At 46.5% G+C, this 19,711-nt stretch overlaps 1 long non-coding RNA gene across 1 annotated transcript in view; it reads left to right on the top strand.

Annotated features, from left to right (window-relative positions):
- LOC141171573 (uncharacterized) overlaps positions 1–19,226 on the top strand; it is a 163,578-nt gene extending 144,352 nt beyond the window's left edge. Inside the window, exon 3 of the long non-coding RNA XR_012252345.1 lies at positions 18,740–19,226. This is a non-coding gene — a long non-coding RNA (uncharacterized lncRNA). The remainder of the gene's footprint in view (positions 1–18,739) is intronic.
- Positions 19,227–19,711: the final 485 nt, after the last annotated feature.

The following is a 19,711-nucleotide window of genomic DNA, read 5'->3' as shown; positions in this document are numbered from 1 at the left end:
GCGCTAAAACTCTCGCTAAGGCCTTTGTCAAGGAAATTGTCAGACTTCATGGCGTTCCTACTGACATTGTTTCTGATAGGGGTCCTCAGTTCGTGGCTCGTTTTTGGCGTGCCTTTTGTGACAGGTTGGGAGTTCATTTGTCGTTCTCGTCCGGATATCATCCTGAATCTAATGGCCAGACAGAAAGGAAAAACCAGGATGTTGAGCAGCTCTTGCGTTGTTTTGTGGCAGACAATCAAGAGGGGTGGTCTGAGTTTCTGCCACTTGCTGAATTTGCTCTGAACAATCATACATCTTCTTCTGCTGGTTGTTCGCCTTTTTTTTGTTGTTCTGGGAGACATCCGTCGTTTGGGTCGTTCTCCAAGTTGGGATCTGCCGTGCCTGAGGAGGAGAATTTTTCCGGTGATTTGGAGAGCGTTTGGACGGATGTGCGTGGTATTCTTCAGGAGGCCAGCAGAAAATCTAAAGACTACTTTGATAGGAAACGACAGGAGGTTTTGTTCGCTGTTGGTGACATGGTTTGGTTGTCCTCTAGGAATCTGCGGTTGAGGATTCCTTCTAAGAAATTGGGTCCCAAGTTTGTAGGGCCCTTTAAGGTGCTTCAGGTTGTCAACCAATCTGCTGTTAGGTTGGAGGTTCCTACCTCCTGGAGAATTAATCCGGTATTTCATGTCTCTCTGTTAAAAAAAGCTGTTGTGTCGGATGGTGACGCCTCTGCCTCTGTTCCTCCGGTGGTGGAGGACGGGGAATATGAAATTTCTCGCATCCTTAACTCTAGACGGTATAGAGGTAGTTTGCAGTATCTTGTGGCCTGGAAAGGTTTCGGACCCGAGGATAACTCTTGGGCGAGGTCAGATGATGTTTCCGCGTCCAGACTTATCAGAGCGTTTCACAGGAGATTTCCTGATAAGCCTGGTCCTAGGGGATCCGGAGGATCCTCTTAGAAGGGGGGGTACTGTTGGAACCTTGCTCTTAGGTTTTTTCCTTTGCTGGTCACATGGCCTTGTTGGCCTATTTGATCCTGCTCCGCCCTTCTGGCTTTGCTGGACTTCATTGTATAACTACTTTCTAGCTAGCCTGTGCTCTGTATCTAACTCTGTTAGTTTGCTTGGTCTACGGACCTCTATGTTCTATATATTTTGTTTGTTCGTCTGTCTGCTACTATTTCTGTTAGGAGGTGTCCCATTTTCCTCCCAGTCCTTAGTACTTGTAGGGATTCCTTCCCCACATCTATAGGTCTCCGTACAGACTAGCTTAGGACTTTAGCAGGTCTGATCGCAGGATCAGGTTCCCTGTTACATCGTAGGGATTCAGCTGAGTTCTATCGTAGGGACAGATCTCCTCTCTTTCCTTAGCTCTGGTAGCAGAACTTAACACCTATGGGTTTTGTGTTCAAGTTCAGGTAGAGTTCTGGTACTCTAACCAAACATTGGACTAATGTTTGCTCGAGCCCGACGAATCTGAACATCCACGGGTGTCATGGATGTGTTAGATGTGACAGACAGTCGCCCTGCAGTTGGCTACAGAAGATCTCTTCGTTTGGCATTACAGACACCTTCTTAGCTGTAAGTCTAGGACCCAGTGGCTACCTTCTTCCTGCTGATTGACATCCTTGCCTGGGTGCTTAAATAGTTTCACTTTGTAGCAGGATGGTGCCGGTGATACTCACATGTTTCCTTGTGAATGCCTGGAACTCACAGACTGCTATTGGTATCTTCCTCTGTGGTGCTAGGATGACACTTGGAGTTATCTCTCTGTAGTCGGCTAAAGCTAAGCTATTTCCCAATGTTTGTCTCCCTTGTTGTCTTTAGTCTTAAGTGAGGATCGACTAGTGCTTATCCCCTCCTTCCCTATACAGGGCCAAGCGCTAGGGAAATACAGGGTTTAGGTTCTCGTGCGGCGATTGGTGAGGAACCAATATAGGGACCTTAGTGGAGACAGGGTGATATCAGATCAGCCTAGGAGGTCTCCACTCCCCCTTTCCCTAGAGTCTGGGCTCCCTTTCCCCCCTTCCCTTTGTGTTGCACTTAGTCTTTCACACACCTTGCGTGACAACGGGTCCGCTCATCCCTGCTTATAATCTTTGGAGCTATTCACATAGAGTTTTTTTGCGGATCAAGTGTCTATAAAAATAATAATAAAGACATCCGTTTTTGATCTTAATCATGGCTCACTCTTGCCCATACATGTCTATGGGTCCGTGAAAAATATGGACAACACTCTTGTTCCACCATAGTTTTGTCCGGTATTCTGACTGCTAGCAGAATCATGCATCAGCTGATAAAAAACAGATAGTACAATCAGACACTCGGACCAAACGCTAATTGAAAACACTTTTGGAATTCTGTCCGTTTTTTTCTCGTCCAAGCAAAAATAAAAGTAGCGTCTGAATGAAGTCTACTACACAGGATTGTTCCTGATACATTGTTGCAATGTTTGATTTGTTGTTTATGGCATTTTATTATGCACCATGGCTGATTTATATGGTTTGCTCTACTGTCTTTTTCAGTGACAGATATAAGGGTCTAATGCTGCAGAGCTTCTTATACAAACCATATAGCGAGACTGCAATTGAATGCAGACTTCCAGGTCTTTGTTCCCAGGCTCCCAGGCGATACTTATTATCTTCCATTCTCCTTCAACTGAACCGTTTTGGAACAGATATAGTTTGTAAGTCTTTTTGATCATTGCTCTCTGTACTTATTATTGCTTTTCTGCTTTTCTCACTTTCTTAGTGCTGAAATGTTGTGAAGTAAATCAGAAGTGCCGCGCAGCTAAAATTAAACTACCACAAGGGAAATTTTTCCTTTCCAAAGCATTACAACTTCATTTTATTGTGCGCAAGCAAATGCTGCCTTCTGTAAAGGAGGAAAGTCTATAGATTGGGAACCAGTTACGGTTCAAATCGTTACAGCCTGGCTCAGATACATGGCCAGACCTCAGGAGGGGATGGAAGGAACAGTAACTGCTGAGATAGCAAAGCAGGACAACAGAGACAAATTAGCAAAGACGAGAGGGTGATTTATTATTTCCTCAACGGCAGTTTTCTAGAAAGTAAAAGCAGTAAAATGTGAAGCAAATGGCATTTGTGCAAAATCTTTTGACTTTTTTGCCCTTTTGCAACCAACACTTTTGTAAAAAGTCAAGCATCAGGTGAGGAAGTTACAGTAATGTGCACACTGTAGCTGAACTCTACAACAACATTTTCTGGCGTGCAAATTGTCTCTTCAGAGAGGAAGCGGACTAGAACTCTAGCGCCACATATAGGAATTAGCAATCCTAAAAGTCAATATCGACTCTCTGACGAGTCTTGTCACATGACTTAATATTAAAGCCAAAACCAAAATCTCAATTTGCAGACATTGTGTTTAGGGGTACGGCCCCTCATCAGCGCAAAGTGTGAGATCTAGTTTGGATGGGTGAGAGGTGTGTGCATAGGCGGATTATAATGAGGGCAATCCGGGCTACCGCCCGGGGCCTCGGGTCTCCAGGGGACCTGGGGCTCCGGGGGGCCTAGGGCCGGATTGCCCTCATTATATGTGTGGCCCCGCGGCACATACCGGCAGACAGCGACGGGGGGGAGGCCGCGGACCACTCCCCCAGCAGCGGTGCACGGCCGCTGCTTCTTCTTTGGCCGGGCCAGCACTGCAGCAGTTCACTTCCCTGTGTGCTGGCCCGGCCGCGTCACTGCTAGGAGACACGGCCCTGTGCGCGGCCGTGTCTCCTAGCTGTGACGTCACGCAGTGCGCGCCCGGCCTGCACTGCTACTTACCACTGGAGAGGAGCAGGAGCCAGGAGGACTGGAGCCGAGCCGGGGGATGACGAGTGTGTGTGTGTGTGTGTGTGTGTGTGTGTGTGTGTGAGAGAGAGTGTGTATGTGTGAGAGTGAGTGAGTGTGTGTATGTGTATGTATGTATGTGTGTGCAGGCAGATATCATTGTGTGATGTCTGTTTATATGTATTTTTGTGTTTCAAATGTGTTTATGCATGTATGTACAGTACAGACCAAAAGTTTGGACACACCTTCTCATTTAAAGATTTTTCTGTATTTTCATGACTATGAAAATTGTACATTCACACTGAAGGCATCAAAACTATGAATTAACACATGTGGAATTATATACTTAACAAAAAAGTGTGAAACAACTGAAAATATGTCTTATATTCTAGGTTCTTCAAAGTAGCCACCTTTTGCTTTGATGACTGCTTTGCACACTCTTGCCATTCTCTTGATGAGCTTCAAGAGGTAGTCACCGGAAATGGTTTTCACTTCACAGGTGTGCCCTGTCAGGTTTAATAAGTGGGATTTCTTGCCTTATAAATGGGGTTGGGACCATCAGTTGTGTTGTGCAGAAGTCAAGTGGATACACAGCTGATAGTCCTACTGAATAGACTATTAGAATTTGTATTATGGCAAGAAAAAAGCAGCTAAATAAAGAAAAACGAGTGGCCATCATTACTTTAAGAAATGAAGGTCAGTCAGTCCGAAAAATTGGGAAAACTTTGAAAGTGTCCCCAAGTGTAGTTGCAAAAACCATCAAGCGCTACAAAGAAACTGGCTCACATGAGGACTGCCCCAGAAAAGAAAGACCAAGAGTCACCTCTGCTTCTGAGGATAAGTTTATCCGAGTCACCAGCCTCAGAAATCGCAGATTAACAGCAGCTCAGATTAGAGACTGGGTCAATGCCACACAGAGTTCTAGCAGCAGACACATCTCTACAACAACTGTTAAGAGGAGACTTTGTGCAGCAGGCCTTCATGGTAAAATAGCTGCTAGGAAACCACTGCTAAGGACAGGCAACAAGCAGAAGAGACTTGTTTGGGCTAAAGAACACAAGGAATGGACATTAGACCAGTGGAAATCTGTGCTTTGGTCTGATTAGTCCAAATTTGAGATCTTTGGTTCCAACCACCTTGTCTTTGTGCGACGCAGAAAAGGTGAACGGATGGACTCTACATGCCTGGTTCCCACCGTGAAGCATGGAGGAGGTGTGATGGTGTGGAGGTGCTTTGCTGGTGACACTGTTGGGTATTTATTCAAAATTGAAGGCATACTGAACCAGCATGGCTACTACAGCATCTTGCAGCGGCATGCTATTCCATCCGGTTTGCGTTTAGTTGGACCATCATTTATTTTTCAACAGGACAATGACCCCAAACACACCTCCAGGCTGTGTAAGGGCTATTTGACCAAGAAAGAGAGTGATGGGGTGCTACGCCAGATGACCTGGCCTCCACAGTCACCAGACCTGAACCCAATCGAAATGGTTTGGGGTGAGCTGGACTGCAGAGTGAAGGCAAAAGGGCCAACAAGTGCTAAGCATCTCTGGGAACTCCTTCAAGATTGTTGAAAGACCATTTCCGGTGACTACTTCTTGAAGCTCATCAAGAGAATACCAAGAGTGTACAAATGAATATGCACAGAAGGGCCTTCATTTTTTATATAATCGTGGCAAGACGCCAATTAGAAAATACATGGCTAGTAATTACCACAAGCCTACTCAACATTAGATATAATAACAGGAGAAACAGAGTACGTATAGGCATAAAAACAGTATAGCTTTATTAAATACCAAATATAAAAAAACGGCCGCCAAGGGTGGCAGTATGAAGTAGATAATAGGTTACAAAATGCAGCACATAGTAGTGTGTATACAGAATATATATACTTTGAGAAAAATTTCCTCAAGGAGAAAGAGGAAGGAAAGGCAAGCACAAAAAGTACAAAAATAGCACACACCATACATATGCACAGGTCCGCACAGATGTACAGATGAATATACAATGTCAATGCAGATACAAATATCGCTTACCAATTACAATTATAGATAGGAGTAATGGACAGGCCAAGGGCCAGGAGAAATAGAGGTACCAGGTGGCCCCAATAGAGCCTCGACGCGCGTTTCGCCCCTTAGCTGAGGGCTTTCTCAAGAGGCATAGATGTGTAGGAGATCAGGACCTTTTCAAGGTCTGATACCCGGTCACGTGACCGCATCGTAGGTCACGTGACCGGAAATCAGGAAGTGATCAGTACCAAGCGGCGCATGCGCCGGACACCGAGTATTGTCGGCGCGGGCAGCGTCCGTCACCCGGCAACGCGCATGGCGGAAGCACATAGTATGTGCCCCGGAAGCGCGTGGCTAGGAACAAGACGGCCGTGCCCGGGCCGAGAACAGCGTACCTCCGGCGCATGCGCACCGCAAACTGAACACCAAAGCAGAGAGTTGCCACTAACAGAAGGAAAACACACCACGGGAGATGGACAGGGATCGGGATAGAGGGGACATCATTCATCTCACATATAATATAGTAAGGTACAACATGAAATAATTAGTAAAATGTAAAAGTTGTAAGAAAACAGACAATAGTGTCAAACATATAGCAGATATCCAAGTGTCCAATATGTAACATCAGTCCCATAAGATCCAGTCTAGTCAACGCGTGGGTCACAGGATGTTTTCCTTTGTATGTTGTATCTTGGCAACACAAGAAGAGAAAACAAAGAAATATAGGAGATAAAAAAATAAAGTAAATAAGATGAAAAACACACACCAAAATAAAAACAAATTACAAGAGTTAAAAACAAGGGGATCAAGGGCCACAAAAATAAAACATAGTAGCATAACATCTAAGGCGGAGAACGATCCGTGGAGGAAAAATCATCTCACAGAAAAGGAGCGAAGCTAAGTGTCTCGTTAAGGCCTAGGGGAGACATGGTTTTCAGACGTATGATCCATTTTGTTTCTTTTTGGCCAAGGATCTTAGTCCAATCACCACCACGGGAGCCAAGGTGTAGAACATCAATTCCACGCACCTTCAAAGATTTTGGGTCACAATTGTGTTTTTGTTGAAAGTGACGTGGAATAGTTTTTAGTTCCCGTGGATCGGCCACCGTTTTTGCCGCGCCAATGTCGCGCACATGCTCCCGTATCCTCACCCGTAGCTCTCTCGTGGTAAGTCCGATATAAATTAAATTACAAGCACAAGTTGCGTAGTAGATTACATTAGTTGAAGCACAAGATATAAAATAACGGATTTGATAGTCACGGGAGCCATCGGATGAGGAAAAGGAGACAGAGCGCACGGCATTGGCGCAGGCCAGACAGCGTCCGCAGGGAAAAAAACCCGAGTCTTGGTCCACGGGACCCGAACGGGTTGGTTGGTGGGGGAATGTAATGACTCCGTGTCAACATGTCACCGAGGTTATTGGCTTTCCTGGGTGTCATGAGTGGATACTCCCCCACAAATTCGCGTAGGGAGGGCTCCGCACCAAGAACGCTCCAATGTTTGGAGAGGATCCGCCGCATCTCCCCCCACTCATGATTGAAGGTGGAAATGTAGCGGATCCTCCCCGTATCTCTCTTCCTACCACAAGGAGTTGAGTATAATAATTGATTACGAGGAGTAACCCTCGCCCTCCTATAGCCACGGCGGATGCATCTATTGCTGTATCCTCGTTCCTGGAATCGTCGAGTAAGATCAGCTGACTGAATCTCAAATTGAGAATCAGTTGAGCATATGCGCCTCATTCTCAGGAATTGTCCCACCGGGACGGCACCAATGGTAGAAGTGGAATGAGCAGAAGCAGCATGAATAAGGGAATTTGTAGATGTCAATTTACGAAAGACATTTGTCTGTATATAACCACCTTCATCAATTTCCAAATGAATGTCCAAAAAGGACATTTTGGATTGATGATAGGTGTATGTAAGCCTAATTCCCCATTCATTTTGATTTAACCTGCTCATAAATGCCTCCAGCTCCTGCACTGAGCCCCGCCACAGAAGAAAAATATCATCTATATATCTCAGCCATGTCACGGCCAGGTCGCTACCCTGGACACCCCCATCGCCAAAAATGTCTCTTTCCCAAGCTCCCAGGAAGAGATTGGCGTATGAGGGTGCACAGGCCGTTCCCATGGCCGTGCCACGTCGCTGAAGATAAACAGTATCCTTGAATAAAAAATAATTATGATGCAGGACAAAGCGCAGGAGCTCGAGCAAGAAATCACCAGAGGGGCCGTCCAGGTCGGAACCCCGGAGGAAGAGGCGCACTGCCTCCAGGCCCAATTCATGTTGGATACATGTGTAGAGGCTTTCAACATCCGCCGTGACTAATAAGGTCTGATTATCCACAAGGACCCCGTCGACCCGTCTCAGGACCTCCGATGTGTCTTTAATATAGGAAGGTAAGGTCTCCACTAGTGGGCGAAGGTGATTATCAATGAAGGTGCAGATGGGGCCCACCAGTCCACCTATACCAGACACAATCGGACGTCCCGGTGGGTAGAGGGGGTCCTTGTGGATTTTAGGAAGTAAATAAAATGTAGCTGTACGAGGGAAGCGTACCGTTAGCGCCTCCACCGTTTTTTTATCAATAATATCCATTTCACACGCCCGGGCTAGAATGCCTTGGAGGGTGGAGGAGAAGGAGGCGGTAGGATTAAATGATAATTTGGAGTACGTGTTACTATCCCGTAATTGTTTCAGGGCTTCTTTTTCATACTGTGAGCAGGGCCAGATTACAATGTTGCCCCCCTTGTCGGCTGGTTTTATTACGACGTCTGTTAAAGACTGAAGTTGGCTAATCGCTTGCCGCTGTGAATATGTCAAGTTGTCGAATTTTCTGCGAGTAGATAGACATTTCAAGTCTTCTGTCACAAGCCGCACAAAAATATCGACAGCTGGGCTTATCGACAGGGGGGGGAACCTTGCAGATCTGGATCTCATTTTTTCTAATGACCCACCTCTTTGTGAGTTCTCCTGCTCCAGTAGAAGTGCTTCCAAAGTCTGTACCGCCTCCCTCTCCGCCACCGCCGTCGGGCCATCGTCACCCCCGGGCCTGGAATGCAATTTTTGCAAAATTAGCTTGCGAGCAAAGAGGTGGAGGTCCTTGAGTGCAGTAAAAAAGTCAAATGAATTGGTAGGTGCAAATGACAAACCCAACTCAAGGACCTCCACCTGTGCTCTAGTTAGCACATGTGTGGATAAGTTGATGATGCGGGGCCCCCCCCACGCGTTACCAACCTGAAATGGCACATGTCGCCTTCTCCTATGACTGGGTCTCGTCTGGATACCTGACGAGGTCTGGGGGATAGAGAGGGACCCAGATATGGTATTTCCACTGAGTTTCCTCTCACCCACAGTAGTAGAAGAGGCGGCCGATGAGGACCTAGAGTGAGAAGGGGTACGCTTCATGTCCTGTCTACCCCGGTTGGGTGGGAGTCTCCATTTGTATAAATATCCCAGTTGTTTATCCTTGACATCACGTGCAAATTTCTTGGATTTGTTGGCACAGATCTCTTTCACCCATTTCTGTAGTTCTAAATCTATATCCTCATTGAGCCGCCTAAGTTCCTCTGTTGTCAGGTCCTTTTGCACTAGGGTCTGCAAATTTTCTAATTCTATTTCTGTTTCTTTGAGGGAGGTTTCACTATGTTCCTTCAAGAGTTTAAGAAAACCTAGGGAACAATTGTTGGCCAGGGTTTCCCAATTATTCTTAAATGTTTCCTCCTCAACATCAAAGGACGGGAATATCTGAACCCTAAGACCTCTGTGGATTAATTCCCCCTCTATATACTTAGATAGAAAAGCATGATTCCACCACATTCTCGTTCTCCGCCTCAGAGTCGCCCTTAGTTTAATAATGTTCTCCTGTAATCCAGGGTCCTTGGCCTGTATATTAGTACCAGTGCTACTAGAGATTTCATCAACCAACCCGTTCGGGTCCCGTGGACCAAGACTCGGGTTTTTTCCCTGCGGACGCTGTCTGGCCTGCGCCAATGCCGTGCGCTCTGTCTCCTTTTCCTCATCCGATGGCTCCCGTGACTATCAAATCCGTTATTTTATATCTTGTGCTTCAACTAATGTAATCTACTACGCAACTTGTGCTTGTAATTTAATTTATATCGGACTTACCACGAGAGAGCTACGGGTGAGGATACGGGAGCATGTGCGCGACATTGGCGCGGCAAAAACGGTGGCCGATCCACGGGAACTAAAAACTATTCCACGTCACTTTCAACAAAAACACAATTGTGACCCAAAATCTTTGAAGGTGCGTGGAATTGATGTTCTACACCTTGGCTCCCGTGGTGGTGATTGGACTAAGATCCTTGGCCAAAAAGAAACAAAATGGATCATACGTCTGAAAACCATGTCTCCCCTAGGCCTTAACGAGACACTTAGCTTCGCTCCTTTTCTGTGAGATGATTTTTCCTCCACGGATCGTTCTCCGCCTTAGATGTTATGCTACTATGTTTTATTTTTGTGGCCCTTGATCCCCTTGTTTTTAACTCTTGTAATTTGTTTTTATTTTGGTGTGTGTTTTTCATCTTATTTACTTTATTTTTTTATCTCCTCTATTTCTTTGTTTTCTCTTCTTGTGTTGCCAAGATACAACATACAAAGGAAAACATCCTGTGACCCACGCGTTGACTAGACTGGATCTTATGGGACTGATGTTACATATTGGACACTTGGATATCTGCTATATGTTTGACACTATTGTCTGTTTTCTTACAACTTTTACATTTTACTAATTATTTCATGTTGTACCTTACTATATTATATGTGAGATGAATGATGTCCCCTCTATCCCGATCCCTGTCCATCTCCCGTGGTGTGTTTTCCTTCTGTTAGTGGCAACTCTCTGCTTTGGTGTTCAGTTTGCGGTGCGCATGCGCCGGAGGTACGCTGTTCTCGGCCCGGGCACGGCCGTCTTGTTCCTAGCCACGCGCTTCCGGGGCACATACTATGTGCTTCCGCCATGCGCGTTGCCGGGTGACGGACGCTGCCCGAGCCGACAATACTCGGCGTCCGGCGCATGCGCCGCTTGGTACTGATCACTTCCTGATTTCCGGTCACGTGACCTACGATGCGGTCACGTGACCGGGTATCAGACCTTAAAAAGGTCCTGATCTCCTACACATCTATGCCTCTTGAGAAAGCCCTCAGCTAAGGGGCGAAACGCGCGTCGAGGCTCTATTGGGGCCACCTGGTACCTCTATTTATCCTGGCCCTTGGCCTTTCCATTACTCCTATCTATAATTGTAATTGGTAAGCGATATTTGTATCTGCATTGACATTGTATATTCATCTGTACATCTGTGCGGACCTGTGCATATGTATGGTGTGTGCTATTTTTGTACTTTTTGTGCTTGCCTTTCCTTCCTCTTTCTCCTTGAGGAAATTTTTCTCAAAGTATATATATTCTGTATACACACTACTATGTGATGCATTTTGTAACCTATTATCTACTTCATACTGCCACCCTTGGTGGCCGTTTTTTTTTTTATATTTGGTATTTAATAAAGCTATACTGTTTTTATGCCTATACGTACTCTGTTTCTCCTGTTATTATATTACAAGAGTGTACAAAGCAGTCATCAAAGCAAAAGTTGGCTACTTTGAAGAACCTAGAATATAAGACATATTTTCAGTTGTTTCACACTTTTTTGTTAAGTATATAATTCCACATGTGTTAATTCATAGTTTTGATGCCTTCAGTGTGAATGTACAATTTTCATAGTCATGAAAACACAGAAAAATCTTTAAATGAGAAGGTGTGTCCAAACATTTGGTCTGTACTGTATATGTCTGTATATGTTTGTGTGCGTGACTGCGTGCGTGACTGCGTGCGGCCTCCTGCTGAGTATAGATGGCGCCGTGCAGCCTCCTGCTGTCTCTGGAGGGGGGCCGGCGGCCTCCCGCTGTGTATAGATGGCACCGTGCGGCTCCCTGCTGTGTCTAGATGGCTCTGTGTGGCCTCCTGCTGTGTCTAGATGGCTCCGTGCGGCCTCCCGCTGTGTCTAGATGGCTCCGTGTGGCCTCCCGCTGTGTCTAGATGGCTCCGTGTGGCCTCCCGCTGTGTATAGATGGCTCCGTGCGGCCTCCCGCTGTGTATAGATGGCTCCGTGCGGCCTCCCGCTGTGTATAGATGGCTCCGTGCGGCCTCCCGCTGTGTATAGATGGCTACGTGCGGCCTCCCGCTGTGTATAGATGGCACCGTGCGGCTCCCTGCTGTGTATAGATGACTACGTGCGGCCTCCCGCTGTCTCTGGGGGGGGCGTTATGCGGCCTCCCGCTGTGTATAGATGGCACCATGCAGCTCGCTGCTGTGTATAGATGGCACCGTGCGGCCTCCCGCTGTGTATAGATGGCACCGTGCGGCCTCCCGCTGTGTATAGATGGCACCGTGCGGCTCCCTGCTGTGTATAGATGGCTCCGTGCGGCTCCCTGCCGTGTATGAATGGCTCCGTGCGGCTCCCTGCTGTGTATAGATTGCTCTGTGCGGCCTCTCGCTGTGTATAGATGGCTCCGTGCGGCCTCCCGCTGTGTATAGATGGCTACGTGCGGCCTCTCGCTGTGTATAGATGGCTCCGTGCAGCCTCCCGCTGTGTATAGATGGCACCGTGCGGCTCCCTGCTGTGTATAGATGGCTACTTGCGGCCTCCCGCTTTGTATAGATAGCTCTGTGCGGCCTCCCGCTGTGTATAGATGGCTACGTGTGGCATCCCACTGTGTATAGATGGCTACGTGCGGCCTCCCGCTGTGTATAGATGGCTCCGTGCGGCCTCCCGCTGTGTATAGATGGCTCCGTGCGGCCTCCCGCTGTGTATAGATGGCTACGTGCGGCCTCCTGCCGTGTATAGATGGCTACGTGCGGCCTCCTGCCATGTATAGATGGCTACGTGCGGCCTCCTGCTGTGTATAGATGGCTACGTGTGCTCAATATTCAGTCATACAATTAATGTAAGGCTATGTGCCCTCGATGCAGAAATGCTCCGGATTTTTTTTGAGCGTTTCTGCATCTCCCTGGCAGAAAAAACGCATGCGAATTGTACATGCGGATTGTACATGCGTTTTTCCTGCCAGGGACTTGCGGATGTGAAGCGTTCTTCACATGTATTTCCGCATGCGGGTTGACAAGCGCTTTCCAAGCGATTTTAGCATCACTTGGAAAGTGCTTGACAACTTGGTCACACTATATAAATCCATGCAACCGGTATGGATTTATATAGTGTGACCGTAAAAGAATGGTAAAAAATAAATATATATTTACCTTCTGATGGCCTGCCGACGTCAGCGGTCGCGTGACCCGTCACATGACTAAATGACGTCACGGCAGGTCCTTTTCAGACCATCGCGAGCTGCAGGCAAGCCAGGACGCATCGGATAAAGACACCGGGGGCCATCAGAAGGTAAGTATAATATTTATTTTTTATTTTATTCTTTTTTTTACAGGTTCTATGGTACCCGGGTCCGGAGGAGAGTCTCCTCTTCTCCAAACCCGGGTACCATCCGCACATTGAAACGCATGGATTCTGCATGTACAGATGCAGTGATACGGATTACATGCGTTCCAATGCAAGTCAATGGCGGCGAAAGCGCCACGCTTCCGCAAAATAATTGGTAATGCTGCGGATTTTTCCGCAATGATAATCCGCAGCGGAAATTTCCGCAGCATGTGCAGAGCACATGCGGATTATCATTGGGGAACATGGTAGGCCTTCTACCAAGCGTTTTTTAAGCGTTTCTGCAGCGGAATTGCCGCTGCGGAAACGCTTAAAAAACGCGTAGTGGGCACACAGCCTAAAAAAATTATTATAATTAATATTGTGTCAAATTAATTTCATGTGAACTATCACATGATCTATCACAGGGGATCATGTGACATGTCACGTGATACATCAGGTGTGTGTGTGTGGGGGGGGGGGCCCGCGCCTTCTAAACTGCCCGGGGCCCTTGCTACTCTTAATCCATCCCTGGGTGTGTGACCAGGATCCAAGGGGTAACGTTTCTTCTTGCGGAGACTGACATGTCAAGCCTGACATGCCGAGGTGAGGAGACTTTTCTGGCTTGACATTTATTAAAAAGTGTACATTTGGTGCATCTAACTCAAGCAAGCTTGAAGACTGTTTAGGCTCCCCTGGTGAGGTGGATCCTCCAAGCCTCAAGGTGGGCACACGGACTTCAGGAGTTGGGGCATCAGGCAGGAAGGCATGTGGGAAGCGAAGACTTGATACACTCAGGAGCAGCAGGAGGGATGAAGTGCTACCCAGCAAGTTGAAGCAGAGAAGGTGGAGCACATCAGACAGAAGTCTAGAGCCTCAACTCTAAAATAAAAGGGTGTGTCCTAATGAGCCTTAGGTAGGATTAGGGAGAATACGTCACTGAGCCACCTGCAAGACCAAACATGGAGCACAACAGAGAGCAGCAGACCTAGGTGAAGGAAGCAGAGCCCTTAGACAGGTGTGTAACAAAGACTAGCCCAAAACAGACATATCAGCACCATATGTCAGCCAAGCTTCTTCCACGCACTAGGCTAAAAGAGCTGTCAAGCAACAGGGCTCTCAGGTGCATGCAAGAAATTCAGACTGAGCGCGTATATGAAGAGGAAAAGGCAGCACTCACCGTACCTTTAAAAATTCTTCATCTTATTGGAAAATCATGATAAAAGCAGATTGCAGCAGTAAATGGAGCATTTACTATGGACGAAGGCCGTTTCGCGCCTGACTGTGCTTCAATGGGTCCTTGAATCAAGTGAAGAATTTTTAAAGGGACGGTGAATGCAGCATTTTCCTCTTCATATACAGTGGGTATGGAAAGTATTCAGACCGCTTTACATTTTTCACTCTTTGTTTCATTGCAGCCATTTGGTAAATTCTAAACAGTTAATTTTTTTTCTCATTAAAGTACACTCTGCACCCCATCTTGACTGAAAAAAACAGTAAAGTAGAAATTTTTGCAAATTTATTAAAAAAGAAAAACTGAAATATCACATGGTCATAAGTATTCAGTCCCTTTGCTCAGACACTCATATTTAAGTCACATGCTGTCCATTTCCTTGTGATCCTCCTTGAGATGGTTCTACTCCTTCATTGGAGTCCAGCTGTGTTTAATTAAACTGATAGGACTTGATTTGGAAAGGTACACACCTGTCTATATAAGACCTCACAGCTCACAGTGCATGTCAGACCAAATGAGAATCATGAACTCAATGGAACTGGCCAAGGAGCTCAGAGACAGAATTGTGGCAAGGCACAGATCTGGCCAAGGTTATAAAAGAATTTCTGCATTACTCAAGGTTCCTAAGAGCACAGTGGCCTCCATGATCCTTAAATGGAAGACGTTTGGGACCACCAGAAGTTTTCCTAGACATGGCCGTCCAACCAAACTGAGCAATTGTGGGAGAAGAGCCTTGGTGAGAGAGGTAAAAAAGAACCCCAAGATCCCTGTGGCTGAGCTCCAGAGATGCAGTAGGGAGATGGGAGAAAGTTCCACAAAGTCAACTATCACTGCAGCCCTCCACCAGTCGGGCTTTTATGGCAGAGTGTCCAGATGGAAGCCTCTCCTCAGTGCAAGACATATGAAAGCCCACATAGAGTTTGCTCAAAAACACATGAAGGACTCCCAGACTATGAGAAATAAGATTCTCTGGTCTGATGAGATGAAGATAGAACATTTTGGTGATAATTCTAAGCGGTATGTGTGGAGAAAACCAGGCACTGTTGATCACCTGCCCAATATAATCCCAAAAGTGAAACATGGTGGTGACAGCATCATGCTATGGGAGTGTTCTTCAGTTGCAGGAACAGGATGACTGGTTGCAATTGAAGGAAACATGAATGCAGCCAAGTACAGAGATATCCTGGATGAAAACCTCTTCCAGAGTGCTGGACCTCAGACTTGGCCAAAGGTTCACCTTCCAGTAAGACAATGACCCTAAGCACACAGCTAAAATAACAAAGGAGTGGCTTCAGAACAACTCTGTGACCTTTCTTTACTGGCCCAGCCAAAGCCCTGACCTAAACCCAATTGAGCATCTCTGGAGAGACCTGAAAATGGCTGTCCACCAACGTTCACCATCCAACCTGACGAAACTGGAGAGGATCTGCAAGGAAGAATGGCAGAGGATCCCCAAATCCAGGTGTGAAAAACTTGTTGCATCATTCCCAAGAAGACTCATGGCTGTACTAGCTCAAAAGGTGCTTCTACTCAATACTGAGCAAAGGGTCTGAATACTTATGACCATGTGATATTTCAGTTTTTCTTTTTTAATAAATTTGCAAAAATTTCTACATTTCTGTTTTTTTTTCAGTCAAGATGGGGTGCAGAGTGTACTTTAATGAGAAAAAAAAATCAACTTTTTAGAATTTACCAAATGGCTGCAATAAAACAAAGAGTGAAAAACTTAAAGGGGTACTTTCTGTACCCACTGTTTGCATGTAACAAACACTAGTATTAGAACCTCCAGTCTTGAAAAACTCACGAGGCCATTATTCATCAGCGGTCCATGAATTTTGACCAATATAAAAAATACTATATTTTTGCCTTTAATTACTGAGCTATTTCTCCTAGTTCAATCACTTTTATGGAAGAATAGTTTCATAATTATTGTGTTATATAAAAGGTGCCATACAGTGGCTGAGTGAATGCCTATGGCTCCATAGCAGGGACTCTGTGTGCGTCTGCCCAGCCTCCATGCACATAGTGCTGTCCATCTGCAAAAGAGCCTAAGACCACGTTCACATGCTCAGTATTTGGTCAGTATTTTACCTCAGTATTTGTAAGCCAAAACCAGGAGAGGATGAAAAATACAGAAGTGGTGACATGTTTCTGACGCGCCCTCTGGGCCTGTGCTGTGCAGGGGGATACCCGGAGCCGGATCGCTGGGGGTTGTAGTCCTCCGTGGCGGTGACCCGGTCCGTGCCCAGTGGCAGTCTGAGTGTGATAATAATGTCCGACTACGCCATCCGTGGATTGCGGTCAATGGGGACCGCCGCTGCGCTGCAGACCGCTGAGGCTGATGTTATATGCGCAGCCAAGAATGGGATAACTCCCCACAGGAGAAGTATTGCCTCAGGGCAGCTAAAGTAGATGATGGTAGTGATGGTGTGAGCGTCCCAGTACTAATGGTGCTGGTGCGGCGATGAAACACAGAGACGTGTGGTTGCAGTTTCCAATGCTTTACTCACAGTTCTTTACTGGTCCTAGTCACCTCGGTACCGGCGGTGACTGCCCAAGCCGTGCTGCGTCCACCAGGCAAGGGGCTCGACCAACTCCCAGGCAATTCCAGAGCGTGGCACAGGACTCCCTTCCTTTCCTTTCTCTGGCCGTCCCCACCAGTGACCCACCTTTGTCCAGCTTCCTCGGGCCTTCTGTCGGCGAAACCTCTCTCCGGTTTCCCTGACCCTATGTGGTATGCTTTCCTGGTGGATGTAGTGAGGGGTCGCACCAAGATGTGGTCACAACCTCCGGTTTTGGCTGAGGATTAGTCGCCTCCACCAATTTGGGTTCCGGTACCCTGCTCTGCCAACCCTTCACCCGTTATCTCGTGGGTTCTTAGGGTTCCTTCTTCACTCGTGTCTCTGGGCCTTTCTCTGTGTTCCTGTTCCTTGCTTCCTTTCTTACTGTCCTTTCTGTTCATTCTCCTTTCTCTCTCTCTCAGGCTCCAGCCTCCTGACAAGGCCTGCCTGCAGAGCAGAGGCCATGCAGGGGCTCTGCTTCCTGTCTTCTCCTCTCGCTCTTGACTTGTTCTCTGCACTGCACTGACTACTGTCCTAAGATGGTGCCCACCTTTTATACCTCCTTCTAACACCCGAGCCCAGGTGACTAGCAACCAATGGGCTCCTACCTATGCCCAGAGACCCACCCCTATCTGCTCCTACACCACTGGGTTTTCCTCCCCCTTCCCACTCCAGCCAGGAACAGATGCTGTCGTGCCTGCACTTCTGTCTAGTGGGAGCACCGTTGAGCTGTCCCTCGGAAATGGGGTGTGTGTGGTGCATGCAGCTTACTGAGCCCTGGTCCACACTCCATCCTTACCCGGGAGTGGAATATCACTCCTCTGGTCTGAGGTGCAATACCCCTGTAGCAGCCGAGCCCTCGGGGTGCTACATTTCTATTATACTTTTCCTCTGATTGTTCCACTCCTGTTTTTTTACTTACAAATACTGATGCAAAACACTGACCAAATACTGAACGTGGCGTTTGGCTGCCTTCACAAGTGGACCATATGATGGCCATCTATTTTGTGCCAAAAATGAGGCCGGATTTCATTAAGACCAGCTGCAGACGAGCGTATGAAAACTCAGAGTTTCATTAATAAAGCTCAGACGATTTTCATCCATGTGCCATCCATGTGTCCGATTTTTTACATCCGTGTGCAATCCGTTTTCTAACATCTATATAAAAGATGTACACGATCAAATACAATTTCTTCGTTTTATAGTAAAAATGTAGAAGAATAACTTGGCACTCAAATAGGATAAAAAGTGATAACGATTTATTGGCAATCCGTACAATGCAACGTTTCAGTCTTATTTAGACCTTCATCAGAACTGATTGCCGTATGTAGAGAGGGATGGACTGTCCGTTGGCAGCGCTGTGTGGCTGTAGCGTTCCAGATGCTGTTGGATCGCGCTGTCTGGAAAGCTAAAGCCACACAGCGCTGCCAACGGACAGTCCATCCCCCTCTATATAAGGCAATCAGTTCTGATGAAGGTCTAAATAAGACCGAAACGTTGCATTGTACGGATTGCCAATACATTTTTATCACTTTTTATCCTATTTGAGTGCCAAGTTATTCTTCTACTATTGTCTCACGGGTTGGAAACCTACTTGGGCACCTTACTCTCCTACCAGGAGTGCCGTATAGTTCTGCATTTGTAGTAGAAATGTATCCATAAAGATTTTCTGCATGGGATTTGATTTTTTTCTTTTTACGCACCTATAGATGTGAATGGGTCTCATGAGACTAGGTGATAATGGGTCTCATGAGAAGAGAATCGTGCATGCTGCAATTTTTCCCTCACGGACAGTCGGACCGAGGGAAGAATCTTTCATCTGAACAGCCCTATTGAAGAACATTGGCCCGAATGCTGTCCAACACATGCCTGATTAATATGCTCCTCTACATGAGCCCTAAGGCTAAATTCACACAGGCGTATAAAAAAAAATCGTCCAAGTTTCATCCAGAGAAAAATGGCGATTTTCATTTGTTTGCATTCTGTATTGCAATTTTTTTTACATCAGCAGTTATTAAAATTTACAAAACCAAATATGGTTTCCTATATTAAAGAATTGCAATGTATCCACAAAAAAAAAAAATCAGATTTTGCATGGTGGCTCCAGATAGTATTCAATTTTTTTCATACCCAATGTCACCGAAGGTGAGGGAAGGAACAAGTGTACAATGATGGGAAGAGGGGGAGGAACCCCAACAACTAGGGAAAGGGGTAGTTGAGATCCCTAGGCAGATCTAATATCACCCTGCCTGTCCTATCGTCCCTAAATAGATTCCGCACATATCACCAAGTAGGAAACCTAATCCCTAAATGTCCCTAGAGCTTGGCCGTAGGTAGGGAGTGGACGGGGTGAACACTAGTCAGGTCCCACTGAAACTAAAGACAACAAGGTAAACAAACAAAGGGGATACACTTAGCTTGAGAAGACACCAGAGAAATCACGCCAACTGTCCTCCAAGGGAACTCCAAGAAGAAACTAGCCGACTACTAGTACTTCAAGCCTGGACAGAGGAACATAGAACTATCACTGGCAACTCTCTGGAGACACGGAGATTTTAACTACCAAGCAAGGGTGTGTCAATTAGCAGCAGAAGGTGGAGGTCACTGCTGGGTCCAAAAGGGAGAAGGATATCACTACACTACAGAGATGAGAGGATCAAGAAGGCGTCTGAAATGCCAAG

The sequence above is a fragment of the Phyllobates terribilis genome, unplaced genomic scaffold (assembly GCF_046119375.1).
Source record: "Phyllobates terribilis strain yellow unplaced genomic scaffold, ASM4611937v1 Scaffold_12__6_contigs__length_324123572, whole genome shotgun sequence".
NCBI lineage: Eukaryota > Metazoa > Chordata > Amphibia > Anura > Dendrobatidae > Phyllobates > Phyllobates terribilis.
Note: the sequence above shows the minus strand (reverse complement) of the source record. Positions and strands in the feature narration are given on the sequence as shown.